This window comes from Scyliorhinus torazame, chromosome 10 (genome assembly GCF_047496885.1).
Source record: "Scyliorhinus torazame isolate Kashiwa2021f chromosome 10, sScyTor2.1, whole genome shotgun sequence".
Taxonomy (NCBI): Eukaryota; Metazoa; Chordata; class Chondrichthyes; order Carcharhiniformes; family Scyliorhinidae; genus Scyliorhinus; species Scyliorhinus torazame.
In genome coordinates this window covers 135914904-135931528 of record NC_092716.1, presented here as the reverse complement: position 1 = coordinate 135931528, position 16625 = coordinate 135914904, and positions in this window count along the sequence as shown.

Genomic DNA, 16625 nt, shown 5'->3' with positions numbered 1-16625 from the left:
CCCCGGGTCCAGGGGCCGATCAACAGGATGCATGTTATCTATGGGCACTTGCGGATGACAGGTCTCTCTACACAAACCGAAAGGGGTTCCACTCGATGAATATTCAGCTGGTCTGTGACCATTCACCTCTGCGCCCGATAGCCGGGTAGTCTGCACGATGCCTTCCTCCTCACGCAATCGGAGATTCCTGACATTTTGGAGAGCCGTCCCCTTCCTGGCTGACGGGTTGTCTCAAGAGTTTCAGGGGTTATCTGCTGCGGTCGTGGCTGATGACACCTATCCGGAGGCTACAGATCGCGCGGAGACCCACTACAATGACATCCATGCAGCGACCAGGGGTGTGATTGAGCGGAGCTTCGGCCTCCTGAAGATGCAGTTGATGTGCCTGGACCATTCTGAGGGGCCCTCCAGTATGATATCGAGAGGATCGGCAATAATGTGGCTGACAGCTGCGTCCTCCACAACATCGTGCAACAGAGAGGCGATGTGCTGGAGAAGGACGATGTAGGCCTGGCCTCGTCTGATGAGGAGGATGTGGGGGAAGGCGAGGTTGGGCAGGGCATGGGGACCAGGCAGGAACAGGAGTCCGCACGACGTGTGTGCCAGAGCCAAGGTGCACAGGACGCTCTGATCGCCTCCAGGTTCACTGACTAGGATGGGGGAGGTAGAAGGGTGAGGGGGACAGTCCAGGGGCACCACCACCCTGGAACCCCACCGCCTGTACCCCCTCTGTAATACATACCTGCCGCACTACTGGTGCGGGCCCTGGGTTGGCAGCAACAGCAGGACTGGTCCATGGGATGGAGGATGATGACAACCCGCTCCGCGGTGAGCTGTGGTGCTCTGCATCGTATGACAACATCTGAACTTGCCTATGGTAGCACCTTCACCTGCATGGTCCCTGCTTGGGCCTTGCCATTCCAGCTCAAGCTCCCATCAAATACTTGGGGTGGCGGTGGTGGGTACGGTAGGGGGGCTTGGGTAGTGTGGGGAACACTGGCCACCCACAGAGCCTGCACCATTCCATGTCCCCCTCCCCCATGGCAATGACAGACCAGCCCACCCCTGACACCCCTCAGACAGAGCACCCAGCCACATAGTGACTGAATTAACAGGTGTTTATTGTGAACATATCTGTACAGGTTTGTGCCCTCGCCCCTGTAATTCTGTGCCCTAGCTCCTGTACCTCAACTGTGTCCTGCACCAGTGCCAATTCAACTGGGGCGGGATTCTCCCCTACCCGGCATTCTCCCCTACCCGGCGGGGCGGGGGGGTTCCGGTGTAATGGAGTGGCGGGAACCACTCCGGCGTCGCACCTTGAGGGGCCAAGCCCTCACCTTGAGGGGTTAGGCCCGCGCCGGAGTGGTTTGCGCGCTGCCGGCTGGTGGGAAAGGCCATTGGCACCGCGCCAGCCGGGGCCACAAGGTCTTCGCCGGGCGACACGGATCGGCACATGCGCAGGAGCGTCAGCGGCTGCTGATGTCATCCCCACGCATGCGCAGGGGAGCGGATCTCTTCCGCCTCTGCCATAGTGAAGACCATGGCGTAGACGGAAGAAAAAGAGTGCCCCTATGGCACAGACCCACCCACGGATTGGTGGGCCCCGATCACGGGCCAGGCCACTGTGGGGGCACCCCCCGGGGCCAGATTGCCCCTCGCTCCCCCCAGTACCCCGGAGCCTGCCCGCGCCGCTTGTCCCACCATTCAAAAGGTGGTTTAATCCACGCTGGCGGGACAGGCATTGCAGCAGCGGGACTTCGGCCCATTGCGGGCTGGAGAATCGCGGGGGTGGGCCCGCTAACTGTACTCGGTTCCAGTACCTTCCGTTGCTTCAAATGTTGATTCACTTTGCTGTGTAAAGATACAATGGTTCCTCTCTCAAACATTCCCTGTAATATGCTGTCACCTTTTCTGCATGTGCGTGGTCGATCTTCTTTTTCCAAATTTATTCAGCACCTCCTCATTAACTCAGTGTTCCCCACTCACTTGACAACTGGGATTCTGAATTGAGAGATGATGGAATGATTTTCCATTCTGTATATTCACATCATTAACTGTGTTCTTTACAGCATCAACCTCAACGTCAACTTCAACAACAGGTATGTAAAAAACAACACTCTGTCAACATATGTTTTCCATAACCTAGGATTCAAATTTCTTCCTGTGAACAAGAGAGTTTCCCATTTCTAAACCACAGAGATCAACTTTTACCTAACCAACTAGGATAAATTAGAACAATAGTCAGTTTATTTCCAGGTAATTACTCATTCAGAACTCAACTACTTCCTGCATCACTGATTTAAAACCTGCAGCTTCTCTGAATGTTGCAGTAATCTGCATATCTGTATGTATAGAAAGGGTTAATATACAGACTTAACAGATAGGTAATCACTAGATGGCAGGACTAGAGATGGGTATAAAAGACAAGCGCAAACCAAGTTCCTGCTTCGTCGTGTTGGGTGTGACTAGTAGACAGAGGTCGAGAGAGATAGCTCAGAGTGCAGGTGTAGTTAATCAGAGTTTATTTGTATTTAATATCTTAATTTAATCTCTTGTTTAGTTAGTGAAGAGAGAACAAACTCACAGTTAATTTGCTAACGTTACTCAATAAACAATTGGCTTTAATTGGAGACGTTGTGTGTTAATGAACATCGAGTACAGGATCATCTTGGAAAGAAGCAAATGAGGAACATATATTGCACATGAACAAAAGTAAATAAGTAAGTAAGTAAAAGTAAGTGGGACACCCGCCTAAAGCAGGCGTCAGCCCCTCAAATTCCTCCAGTGAGATTCCAATGGCATTTTTACTGGGATCAGAGTGGAGTAGCTGGTACAACGTTCCTGTAGGGAGAATCGGGATAGCAACAGGTGGCAAGAATCAAGAACAATTTTCACTCTGTACGTTTCTGTGGGTTGTGCATGTAATTCATGTAAGTGTGTGCTGTACCACATACCTGTTTTGGGATTCATCATATGAATCCAAACTTCGGTTTTGGGAATTAATGTTGAAACCAGAAAATAGGGGATTCTGATTGAGAAACGGACAAGCACACTGAAGTAAATGCAATTTAAACAAGCTTGGAGTTAATTACAATCAAATTCAAACCTAGTTTCAAAGTCAGAGTTCCAAGCTAAACAATAGATGATCCATTTATAGACTTCTGGGTGCAGACACAGTGCAGGATTCTCCGTTTGGGAGACAAAGTGTTGCCCCTGGTCCGAATTGCATCGGTAGAATGACCTGCACGATACTCATCCAGCTGGGGATGATTGTTTCCCCGTGATCAATGTCTATCTCAGGTAGACATTGTTGTTTTCCTGAAGAAAAAGACTTGTATGAAACTCATCGGACTACCTTCGCATTATGATAGTTTGACTCGCATTCCCTTTGTGGCCTTGTTCGGGATGTGTGTCAGGTCATACAACTGGGCCAGCACTCTGTCCATGAGAATTTAGAGAAAATCCCATTCCCCTGGCATCTGATTCACTGACCGAAATTGGCGCTGGAGTGTCTGACTAGCTGGAGCTGCTTCTATGCTCTCCACCCCCTAAACATCCTTATTTGAGCCAAGGAAATGGGTTCACGGAGACCTGCCACCTGTTTTTCTGATCTAAGCTCGATGAGGCAGAGAGTGTTGCCTGCCTCACCAGCAGTACTGGGACCGGGGCAGGGAAAAATGAATGACCTTCTTGCGACAGCTTGGGTGAGTCACTGGCATCACTCCTGACCCTCATATGTCACATCAACCCCCCGCCCCCATTCCTCTAGAGACCAACCAAAACCCACCTCCCTGCATCTCACTTACATCTCACCTTCCAGCAAAATCCAACACCTTCATTGTACTCTTTGGCCAGGTGCCATGCTCTACTGCTGTCTCATAGCGCCAGGGACCCGTGTTCAAATCCGGCCTTGGGTGACGTTCTGTGAGGAGTTTGTACCTTCCTTCTGTGACCACGTGGTTTTCTCTAAGTACTCCGGTTTTCTCCAACAGTCCAAACATATGTGGGTTGGGTGAATTGGCCCTGCTAAATTGCCCCTTGGTGTCCAAGAATGTGCAGGTTAGGTTTCACTGATTGCACGGTGTTGACGGTGATGTGCACATCGATAGAGTGTTCATTCAGGGGGTTGGTGCAGACTTGATGGGTTAAATGGCCTCCTTCTGCACTATTTGATTCTGCTGCAGGGCAGAGTCTTGGTGAGCAAGTTCCTTGGTTGCCCTGAGATCAGCATTTCCCACTGAAAGATGATGTAATTGCGCAATATTCCCCTCACAAAGACCTTCAAATCTTTAGTTTTCAGCACCATCAACAATGGCACCAACAACAACAGGTATCAAATTGCTAATATAAATTGAATGATTTCCCATTCACCTCACAACAAATTCAATGTAGTGAGAGTGACAGTGGATTTCAGAACTCGAAAATTGGCGTTCACTATTAAAGATCACAGGATTATTTCATAATTCTAATAAGTATATCTTCACCAGGTAGGAATATCGTAACTGAATGAATCAAAAGAATGTGTGTTAATTATTCAAAGAACTTTATTTTTGGCGATGAGAGTTTTGGTCATCGGCTTGAACAGACGTGAGCGCCCTGCATTAGCCCTGTTCCAGAAGGCCGTCCTCATTAAGTGCCAAACTGTGCATTGATGACACATTCCTGGGATCAAGAACATTGTGGGTCCAAATCTACTCCATGACGAGCAGCCGGCCAATATTAGGCCAGCAAGGACAGGGGCGTGTCTCTCAAAGGGAACTCTCCTTTCCAATCCTGTGTCCAGTGGTCAGACACCGGCTGACTTTGAATGAGAGCACCCCCACAAATCCAAAGTGGAATTGCCCACTTAAGTGCCACAGTTGTTGGGGAGGCCATTCAGGAGCCGATGCACCATGGACCTTAGCAGGCAGAGGCAGGAGTATTTCTGAATTGAAGGGCAGCACGGTCACATAAGTGGACAGCACTGTGGCATCACAGCACCAGAGTCCCGTGTTCGATTCCCTGCTGGGTCACTGTCTGTGCGGAGTCTGCAGGTTCTCCACGTGTCTGCGTGGGTTTCCTCCGGGTGCTCCGGTTTCCTCCCACAGTCCAGTGATGTGCAGGTTAGGTGGATTGGCCATGATAAATTGCCCTTCATGACCAAAAAGGTTAGGAGGGGTTATTGGGTTACGGGGATAGGGTGGGTCGGTGCAGACTTGATGGGCCGAATGGCCTCCTTCTGCATTGTATGTTCTATGTTCTATGAATTAACCTTTGATTTTGTACAGCAAATTTCCCATTGAGTAAGTGTGAAATTGCACTAAAGTCAGAAATTAACAGCACAAACTGTCCGCATTGGATTCTGTGCTCCTTTTTCCCACAGCTGTCTAAATCCATCCTCATTACTCTGATATTAATACAGGTCCCAGTACCTTCCCCTGCTTCAAATGTTTATTCACATTGCTGTGTAAAGATATAATGGTTCCTCTCTCAACCATTCCTTGTAACATGTAATCACATTTTCGGGACATGCACGGTCGATTTTCATTTTCCTAATTTATTCAGCATTCCCTCATTAACTCAATGATCCCCACTCACTTGATAACTGGGATTCTGAATTGAGAGATGACGGAATGATTTTCTATTGCGCAAATTCACATCATTAACTGGGTTCTTAGGGCAGTACGGTGGCTCTGTGGTTAGCACTGCACTCTCACGGCGCTGAGGTCCCATGTTCGATCCCGGCTCTGGGTCACTGTCCGTGTGGAGTTTGCACATTCACCCCGTGTTTGCGTGGATTTCGCCCCCACAACACAAAGATGTGCAGAATAGGTAAATTGAACACGTTAAATTGCCCCTTAATTGGAAAAAATGAATTGGGCGTTCTAAATTTTTTTATTTTTAAATTAGCTGTGTTCTTTACAGCATCAACATCAACGTCAACTTCAACAACAGGTATGTAAAAAACAACATTCTGTGAACATTTGTTTTCCATAACCCCGGATTAAAATTTCTTCCTGTGAACAAGAGAGTTTCCCATTTCTAAACCACAGAAGTGAACTTTTACCGTAGATTAGTCAGTTAAAATCCAGGTAATTACTCATTCAGAACTTGAATACTTCCTCCGTCACTGATTTAAAACCTGCAGCTTCTCTGAAAGTTGTAATCATCTGTATGTATATAAGCGTTAATATACAGAAGTAGCAGCTAGATAACCACAATATGGCAGCGCTAGAGATGGGTATAAATGACAAGCTCAAGCTGAGTTCCCGCCTCTTCGTGTTGTGTGTGACTAGTCGACAGAGGTAGAGAGAGATAGCTCAGAGTGCAGGTGTAGTTAATCATAGTTTAACTATATTTAATGTTGTTAATTTAATCTCTAGTTTAGTCAGTGAAGAGAGAACAAATTCACAGTTTAATTTGTTAATGTTACTCAGTAACTCAAGCTCCACGTCACCTCAAAACGACCGGTAAACTTAACTCCAATTCGAAATTATTCAAACAGTAATTCCAAATATATCTAGAAGCACATGATTTGACCACCACTACTGAGGCTTGGAAAATAGCACTGCTTTTATCCATGGCAAGAAAGCAGTTTAAAGAAATTTAGAACTCTTTCATATCTTGTGAAGGGGAAGTCAAAAGCAAAATTACCAAATTCGATGACCATTGCAAAATGCAGACAAATGAAATCTTTGAGAGATTCAGGTTCAACAAACGTTTGCAAAAACATGGGGAATCGTTCACCAGCTTTGGCACGATCTTAAATTACCAGGACAGAATTGTAACTATGCAGTTTTCATGATTCGCTGATCCGGGATCAGATAGTGTATGGAATATGTGATGAGAGTTTAAGGGAAGCATTGTTAAGACAGTAAGATTTAACACTGAAAATCGCAATTAAAAAGTGTTTATCTCCTGAACAGAGTAAAAACCAATATATTGAATTTTATCACCGTGAAAAAGGCGCAAAAGTCAACCACGAGGTCGAGACTGTTAAAATGGTGTCGCAGGCAGTAAACAAGCACGTTTTGGACGGCAGCTATCTTGCGCGCGCACCCTCCAACCTGGGACATGCGCTTTTCGCTCGAAAATGCGAGAATGAAGAAAAGAAGTCTGCGCAAGCGCGAACGGTTCTCATACGTCAGAGAGACAACATCATGATGTGTTACCGATGTGGCAACGCCCACTTAAAAAGGAAATGGCCGGCTCAAGGCAAATAATGTTTAAAGTGTGGAAAACTCAATCACTATGCTTCACAATGCAGATCTACAGCACAATATCAAACTCTGAAATCAAATTAGAGGAACTTCAACATTCGCAGTGCTGATTCATTGGAGCAGAAAAAATCTGAACATAATTATTCATCCAAAGAGGACCATTTCTCATTTAAAAACACGTTTTTCGTGGGAATAACTGAAAAAAGTGAGGGGCCTGAAACAATAACCAACGCTCTTCAACCACTCAACATGATTAACTCCAACAGTGAATGGACTTCAACAGTGCAAGTTAACAATTTTCCAGTATTGTTCAAGCTTGACACTGGGACTTCAGCCAATCTTCTGACAAGCAAAGATCTCAACACGATTCCAGGGATACATGAGATGCTTCCTGCTGAATACAGGCTGAAAGACTACAATGGCAACCAGATCGTTTCAAGGGGATTGTGCCACCTTAAAGTCGCGAACAAGAAAGTAAGGAAGACACTACGATTTGAGATTGTGGATAACGGAAAATCATCACAGTTAGACGCTCAGGCTTGCATAGACTTGCAGCTTGTGCAACGAATCTATATGACTACTCAGGATACTTCACACATGGAAGATGAAATCCAGCATAACCTTCAAAAGTACACTGAGGTATTTAAAGGTATGGGAACGTTAGCACAGGTCTAAATAGCTGGCTTTTAAAGCAGACCAAGGCAGGCCAGCAGCACGGTTCAATTCCCGTACCAGCCTCCCCGAACAGGCGCCGGAATGTGGCGACTAGGGGCTTTTCACAGTAACTTCATTTGAAGCCTACTTGTGACAATAAGCGATTTTCATTTCACTTTACCAATACACGATTTTACTGAAAAAAGATGCAGAACCTGCAACTCATCCGTTACAGATCCTTTGCAAGAGAGGTTGAAACGAGAACTTGACCGACTACAATCACAAGAAATCATCTCTCGAGTCACGCAGCCAACTGACTGGGTCAGCTTCTCTGGTATGTGTTCAGAAATCATCTGGAGAACTTCAAATCTGCATAGATCCAGAGGATCTAAACAAGAACATTTATAGGCAACATTGTCCCATCCCTAAGCGAGAAGAGATCACATGCGAGATGGCGAATGCTCACATCTTCACTAAACTCGACACTTCGCAGGGATTCTGGCAGATGCAACTTGATGACTCGAGCAGATTATTGTGAACTTTCAATACTCCATTTGGACGCTTCTGCTTTAAATGCATGCCTTTTGGGATCATATCCGCTTCAGAGGTTTACCACAGGATAATAGAGATGATGACTGAGGGTATCGATGATGTAAGAGTGTATGTCGACAACATAATCATCTGGTCCACGACTGAAGAAGAACATATCTGTCATTTAAAAAAGGTGTTTCACAGAATCCATAAATTTGGATTGAAACTAAACCAGTTAAAGTGCACGTTTGCACAAGCATCATTAAACTTATTGGGAGATATCATATCCTCTCAAGCTGTCAGACCAGATAATGCGAAGATGTCTGCGAAACAAAATATGAAAAAGCCAGAAGATAAGAAAGCCGTTCTAAGATTTCTGGGTTTCGTAAATTTCTTGGGCGAATTTATCTTGAATCTATCGACCAGGACTTCAGCATTACACGATCTGAAAAGAAAGTCCACCACTTTTGAATGGACACAAAGTCACCAAAATGAATTGGTGGATCTTAAACATCAACAATGACTGCATCAATTCTGTGACTCCCTCTTTTCTTTTTAAACCAAACATTGGGACAAGGCATCCGAGAAAAATACTGACACAGTGCGAGCCGTCTGGCAGCCTGTATGATCTACCATCCTAGTGTTTGAGGATGTAAATAGCATCTGGGAGCAACCTAAGGGTTACCATAAAGAAACAAAAGAGTTTTGAACTTAAAGAGGCAAAATGGGGTGCGTACGGGTCACGGCAGGTAAAATGGGTGGAATCCCTGGGTAGGACGGTGACCAGTGCCGTATGTGCTCTACCTAAGCGTAGCTGACCAGAGGGGAGTCCTCAGGCAGGGCGCGGACCAGTGCCATTTCTCCCCTGCCTGAGCGACCGGCAAGAACGGTAAGAATTTATGGTCGTCGTGGGGGCTACCTCTTATGATTACCTTCGAATCAGAAGAGTAGCTATGATTGGTTGTCCGCGGAGTGGGCGTTAAAAGAGTGATGGCGTGGGGCCATGAAAACTTTAAATTGACAAACAACATGAAACATTCATAATAATGAACAAACATACATTACAAACATGGTGCAGGTTCCATCAGAAAGGACACCGTAACTATCCATCGGTTCCGTTTTACCATCATCTGGACACCTCATTGCTCTAAAGCGAACAGAGATGCAAAGGGATTTGTTTTGTGGGAGTCATACTCGTGACTGGAGTAGGTTTGCGAAAGATGCTTGGGGTCCATCTCATCATTCCGGATGAGCCTGAATGAATTGTCTCGGTGCCAGAATCTTGTGTCGAGGTTGGAGCTGCTAGGGTTTAATCCGTCATTATCGGGCGGTGGGTCTGGTTCAGGGGTTTAATGTATGTTATCTCAAAGGGGACGCTGGAATAAAGTTCGGAATCGCTGCGAGTGGGGCCTGGTGCAGGGGTATAATTGTAACGTGGTGTGCTGGGGCTGTCGTCATCGCTATCGCTGTCGCTGTCAGTTGAAGGAATGGAGAGGCGGAGTCGTGCCTCTGGGGGTGGAGTCGAAGTTGCGTCCGAGGATGGGCTGGACAGGTGGGAGGAGGGTAGGAATACGTCGTTCGTGGGCGGGGTGTGCTCACCTGCTGCTGCAAGCGAGATGTGGTGTGCATGGTTGTTCTGTGAGCCTTAAGCCTTCAGCTGGTTTATGTGAAACCATGCAGGCTTGCCATTCAGATAGGTGATCTTACACACAGAGCGGCTGACTTTATCTGATATGGAGTACGGTCCGGAAAATTGGGGGGAAAGGAATGAACTGGGGTTGTATAGGGATAGTATCACTTGCTGCCCTACTACAAACTCGGTGGCATGTACCGTTTTGTCAAAGCAAGCCTTGCTTTGTTTCTTGCGGGTTCCTAGCCTGAAGGCTGCTGCTAGCTCGGCGGCCTTCACATTCTCTATAACTTGTTGTACCGCTTTCTCATGCGTGAGGGCGATGACTGTGGCGCTGGCCAACACCAGTCCTAATAAATATTCTGTGCCTTTCAAGGGGCATCCGGTCATGAGGGTGTGGGGGGTGTAACCTGTGAACGTGGATACTGTGTTTCGAATGAACATTAATGCAAATGGGAGAACTGTGTGGCAGGTGCTGTTGTGCTGTTGCACCATTTTTCTGAGGGTGGCTTTTAGAGTTCTGTTCATCCTTTCTGCAATGCCGCTTGATTGGGGGTGGTGTGCTATATGAAACTTTTGTTTTGTTCCGAAAATTGTGAGGACGTTTTTCATCACTCGTCCTGTAAAATGGGAGCCTTGATTGGACTCTATGCTGTGTAGGAGGCCACATCTTGTAAAGATGTGCTGGGTTATGTTTTAGCTGTCGTTTTGGCAGTGTTTGTTCTGGATGGAAAAGATTCCACCCATTTTGTGAAGGTGTCGATGACCACCAACACATACTTGAAAGCATTTTTGCAGGGTGGTAGGGGTCCTATATTATTTATTTGCAAATTCGTCCAGGGGCCATTAACGGGGCGGGTGTGACTTAGCTGAGCCTTTCTTACATATCTGTCCAGATTGTTCTGGGCACAGATTAAGCAATTCTCAATGTAACGGTGACATTGGCTTTTAAATCAGGCTATCAGCAGAGAGGTCTGAGATGGGCTTGGGTGGGTTCAATGCCCTGGAGTCCATGATTGTCATGGAACTGACAAATAATTTGATTCCTGTCCTGTCTGGGGACTACATAAATGCCGTCTTTTAGAATCACATCATCATGTGTGGTTATCGGGTTTTTAAACTTATCATAAGGGGCTGGGAAGTTGCTTTTTAAAACTTCCCTGTGCTTCTCCTCTTCCTTTTGAGCCTTTGCCAAATCTGGAATGTTGGTCTATGAGACCTGAACTGCGTGTACTGGGGCGCTTTCGGGGTGGTTCCAAAAGTGACCATGTCTGGAACCTGCCTTCACTCGGGCATCTGCTTTAACGTTACCAGGGAGGGGGGAAGAACAATGATGACTTCGAACTTTGATGATTCCATATTTACGGTCTTTGGCCGTTGTCAGAATATGTTGGAGTAATGGAGCTAAGGGTAGGAGCTTTCCATCTGCGGAAACAAATCCTCTAGTTTCCGACAGGGGTAGGAATTCTGTTAAACTGTTGCAGACATGTTAACTGTATGAATATATGTCGGCTGGGGTTGGAAATGATTCGGCGTGTGCTACAATATAAGCAATGGCTGCCAGTTCTGCTGCCTGCGAGCCTAAATGTTCTGGCAATTTCAACAAACTCTCTTCTAGGGCGCGTCCCTGCGCGTCCTCTACATAAATACCGCAACCGGTGATTCTTTTCCCATTTAAGACTTTGGAGGAGCTGTCCACATAGATTCTAAGGGGTGCGCATGTGTCTGTGGACTGGGGTCTCTGGGGTGTAGTATTTGCTTTCCTGGGTGCTGACTTTGGTATAAAGGGTCCTGTATTATGCTTTCTGGTGATGATCTCACACACATGTGAGGTACCTGCGTATTGTAAGTTATCGGCTAGGAAAGTGTGGGTCTTAGTTCTCTTACCCGTGATGTCCCGTCCCTGTAAAAGAAGGGTCCAATGGGCTGCGTGGATCTGGTTGACTGTGGCATCCTTAAGTCGACCATCTAGTAGTAGCTGTGTTGGGGTGTGTTCAGTGAGAATGGTGATGGGGTTGAGTCCTGTAATGTAGGCAAGTATTGTAATGCACAAACAACTGCGAGCAGGTGCCTTTCGCAGGCAGAAAATCCTTGCTCGACTGGATCTAATATGCGTGAGGCATATGCCATGGGGCCTAATCGATCATATCGTTCCTGAGGAACACGGCCGAAAGGGTTCGGTCGGTAGTTGCAATCTCAATTGCGTAAGGGGAGAGTGGATCCGGCACCTGTAATGCGGGGGCTGTGTTGAGGGCTCTTTTTAAGGCACCCACAGCATCCGTGTGCTGTGGAAGCCATTCCCAAGGTGCTTGTTTCTGGAGAAGATCGGATAGGGGTGCTGCTTTTGTGGCGAAACCGTCGATATGGTTTCTGCAGTAGCCAACCAGTCCTAGAAATGACCAGAGGGCTGAGACATTATGGGGCACGGGTAATTTGACGATCAAGTCGATTCTTTTCTACTTGATCTCATGTTTGCCATGCGTGATTACTGTACCTAAGTAAATCGCTTTTTCCTTCAAAATCTCGGCCTTCTTGGGGTTCACTTTACAGCCAATTTGTTGTAGGAGTCCTAAAAGTTCGACAAGAAGCAAAATGTGCTCTCCCTTTGTGTCCGTCTGTAGTAGCAGATCATCTACATATTGGACCAGACAATCGGGTCGGGAAAATTTAGCAAATCATTTGCCAGCTGTCGGTGGAAAATGGAGGGGGAGTTGTGGAAGCCTTGTGGAAGGCACGTCCACGTATACCGCTGTCCCTGGAATGTGAATTTATATTGGCAGGCTTTATCCAATGGAATGGACCAAAAGCCGTTGCTAATGTCCAAAACCGAAAAAATCTTTGACTAGAGTCCCTGTTTGAGCATGGTCTCGGGACTCGTGGCTACAGTGGGGGCTGCTACTTGGCTTACTTTGTTCAGTTCCCGTTAATCAATGGTCAGTCGCCATGATCCATCGGGTTTCCTGACGGGCCAAATTGGTGCATTGTTCATGGAGGCTACTGATCGGAGTACGCCTTGATCAAGCAGACTCTGTATTACTTTCGAGATTTCTCCCTCTGCTTCTTGGGGAAAACCGTACTGCTTTTGGGGTCTGGGGTCGGCACCTGTAATATTCACTAAGTCAGCGACTTTGCCACAGTCGTGCTTGTGCTGTGCAAAAGCTGCTTTGTGTTGTTGCAGGACTTCCCTAACTTGTTTGTTCTGACTAATGGCTCGAGGGTCGAACCAGAAGTCGCCTACTGCGCTGATCCGATTTTCATACTCGCCAACTGTGAGTGTGGCGGGGGCTCGTGCTGCCTTTGCCATACTCCACACACATTTATTTACCGAGTCAAATGAGAGGTTGTGAGAGCTCATGAAGTCAATTCCTAAGATGTGTTCGGCTGTTTGGGGTAGATCGACCAGAACTACAGGGTGTTTTGTTTTAATGTTCCCTATTTGGATTGCTACAGGGGCTGTGATATGTCCCTGCTGCAAATGGCCTGTAAAACCGCTGAGTGTAATGGTGTCGCTGGTGGGCCACGTGCCTCGCTGAAACATCGTGGAGGAATTTAGCGTTGTGCGGGACCCTCCTCTGTCCCAAAGGAATTTTACGGGCAGTCTCCGGACTGAGCCTGCCACTACCGGTCTACCGGACTTGTCCCAAAGGGTGTCGCAGACTCAAGATGGGGAGTCCGAACACCGTCAGTCGGTGCCGTTCATATCTGCGTTCTCAGAACGGGCGCTAACGCTGTGGATTGGCTTTGCCCTACTCTTATTTCGGGTGCCTGTCAGATGGTTTCTCTGCTGCTTCTGGGGCGCATTGCATTCTCATGCATAGTGTCCTAATTGCCCACAATTGTAACACTCCTGGGTTTTGTGTTGCTGTGGGCTGTTCCTGCCCTCATTTACACATGCGGGGTTCTGGTGCGTCCTAACTGGATGCATGTCTGCCTGTTCTTCCTCTGCTTTTACAAATGCGATTTTGCCTTGGATGGACTGTTCCCAAGGGCGGGACAATCTTTTCAAAACCCATTTCTCATTGTGGGCCTCGTCTGAGGGGTTGTAATTTGGGCAAGGTCTTTGTCTTGCCTCTGTCGCATGAGAGACTAGGATGCGAGTCCATTTGGCCATATTATCTGGGGACAAATTGGCGTGGGCTAATTCTCCGAACACTGCTGTGAAATGTATCCACTCGCATCCAGCAAACGCTGTGGGGTGCTCTGTTTTCTTTTGCCTACACCTGTTTAGACGTTCTACAGGGTCTCCTTTGTTATAGCTGATCGCATCTAGGATCGCTGTGTGTATTTCTTGTAGGGTGCCTCCTATATTCTGTGGGTCGGGACGGGCTGCCACGACTGAAGGTTCGTGGCTTAAAACTGTGAGCTTCACTTGCTCCTTTTCATCCAGGCCGTACATGGTCGCCTGGTGCTTTACTCTAGCAAAGAACTGGTGGGGGACCGATGTGGGTAGGAACGGTGTAATCTTATCACACGCGTCTCGTAATAGGGCATGGTTAACGGGGTAGTGTATCGGAAATCTGAGTCTCATTCTGCTGCGGCCCTGCGATGTGTGGTTACAGGGTTCATAGGGGTGTGTTCTGCTTGTGCAGTCGGGGGTTGGGGCACTTGTCATTTCTGGGGGTTTTCCTGTGTAGATGTCTGTACAAATCTATGGGCAGTCTCATTTAATTCCTGCCAATCGGGGCCATTTTCCTGGTCTAACTGGGGTCCAAACGTGCTCAGAAACCCATTTTGAACAGAAAGGAGAGATTGCAATTCTGCAATTTGCTTCCGACACTTTGCGTGATCTACCGAGCTCTGCCTTTGTTCCGTCGTGGAAGTGTGGAGTGCTCGTAGGGCTGCTTTTAAATCGCTGCACTGTTTCTGCAACTGCTCGACCTGTTGTTCGGTTTCCTGTCTTGCCAACACCGCGCGTTGCGTGTCCTGGTAGGCTTTGTCATATTGGGACTGAAAGCTGCTCAAATGGGCGAGACAAGACGGGTGTGCCCGCTTTGCACCCTCCACCTCCTTGTCCCTCGCCGCTAACTGCTCTCTCAGTTCCTTGTTCTCTCTCTCATATCCGTTCACTTCTCCATGACTACTCTTGTCTCTCTCCTCAATCTCTCTACAGAGCGTCCTCACGACTTTCTCTGTGCCTCGCAATTGTGCCAAGCAGGACATGATTGCCATCGGCTTGCGAGCTTTCCCTAAGCTCTTCTTATGGATCTCTGTCAGGTTATCCCACCAAGTATACCCTATACTCCCGGGACCTGTTTCATCATTGCTGCAGAATTCACTCCAAAGCGGCCATCCTTTCCCTTTGAGATATTTTCTGATCACTTCTTCCCATACAGGACACTGTCCTACTCTGCTGGTCGCTGCAACCTCAAATTCCTCGGTGTCCACAAGGCATTCCATTGCCTTCATTGCCATTTTTCTCTATCTATGGGATTTCTACCGAATTTGGAACAGGGGGTGATAAAGTGGTGATGTAAACACGGGTACGGCTTACGCTAATTTCCGGCCTAGAAATCTCCCAACAGTTTTACACAACAAAATCTTCCAGGTTTACCTTATATTCCTGTTCGTACGCATGCAATAACACACTTCCGAATCTTGGAGGTTTGATCAGTATTGTTCTTACACTTGTGGTTTTCCTGTTTCCAATTGGATTCCAATTCAAATTTGGGTTCTCTCAGAGTGATTAGGCCACTTGTAGGTGGAGTCCGATCAGAGGTCGCCTGTAAATATTGCTCTCTTTGGTTGTTTCTAAATATGGCGGTCAATATGGTCGCCTTCCTTAATTTTAATTAAGTTTGCTTTAGAGTCGCCAGGTATCTTTCGATACCGCCACAAGGTTCAAACCCAAATTCTGATCAAAGAGTCGCTACACCAGTTAGCTAGTTCAAAGTCAATACTATTTATTTACACACACAGCAATATCTACTCATGCACGAAAAACTACAGACTAAACTATCACTACTGCTAAAGCCTATACTTAGCATCGGGCTCCCACTCAGTCAGAGGAACCATGGCCATTGTTCGGAGCTGAAGCTGCTGGGGTCAAAGTGGTAGAGGGGAACAGCTAAGGTCGTCCGTCTGGTAGCGAGCATTGACCTTGGATTTACTTGCTTCTGGTGTAGCTGGTGGAAGAATCTCTCCGCTGTGAGAGCCGATTCCAAGAGAGCGATTCTCTTTTGGAGCCTTCTTCGTATACCCGAAGGGGGCTTCGCGTGCTTTTGGGTGGGCCTTGAACTTGGCCCCAATCAATTGGGCCATTTCTTGATCATTCGCATTGATCCTGACCAATAAAGGGGTGGGTGCCCTGATGGCTGGACATGTCCTAGGTGGCCGTTGGCCTGCTTTGTTTTCTGCTTTCGGTTTGGGGAACTGGCGCCGTGAGTTCTGGGGCCAGATCGGTTACTTCAGTATCTTCCCTTGTTCCCGGAGATGAACCATCCACAAGCTAATGGGCCAACAGTTTCAGTCTCGTCTGGGAGCTGTTTCTCCAATATGCAGACAGGCTCTGTCCCTGCTTGCTTTCTTAACATTGTCCATTTTTCCCTGCAATCTTTGCAAATGTCCATTTGTATTCTGGAAGTGGCCATCCCAGATGGCTACATCAAACTCAC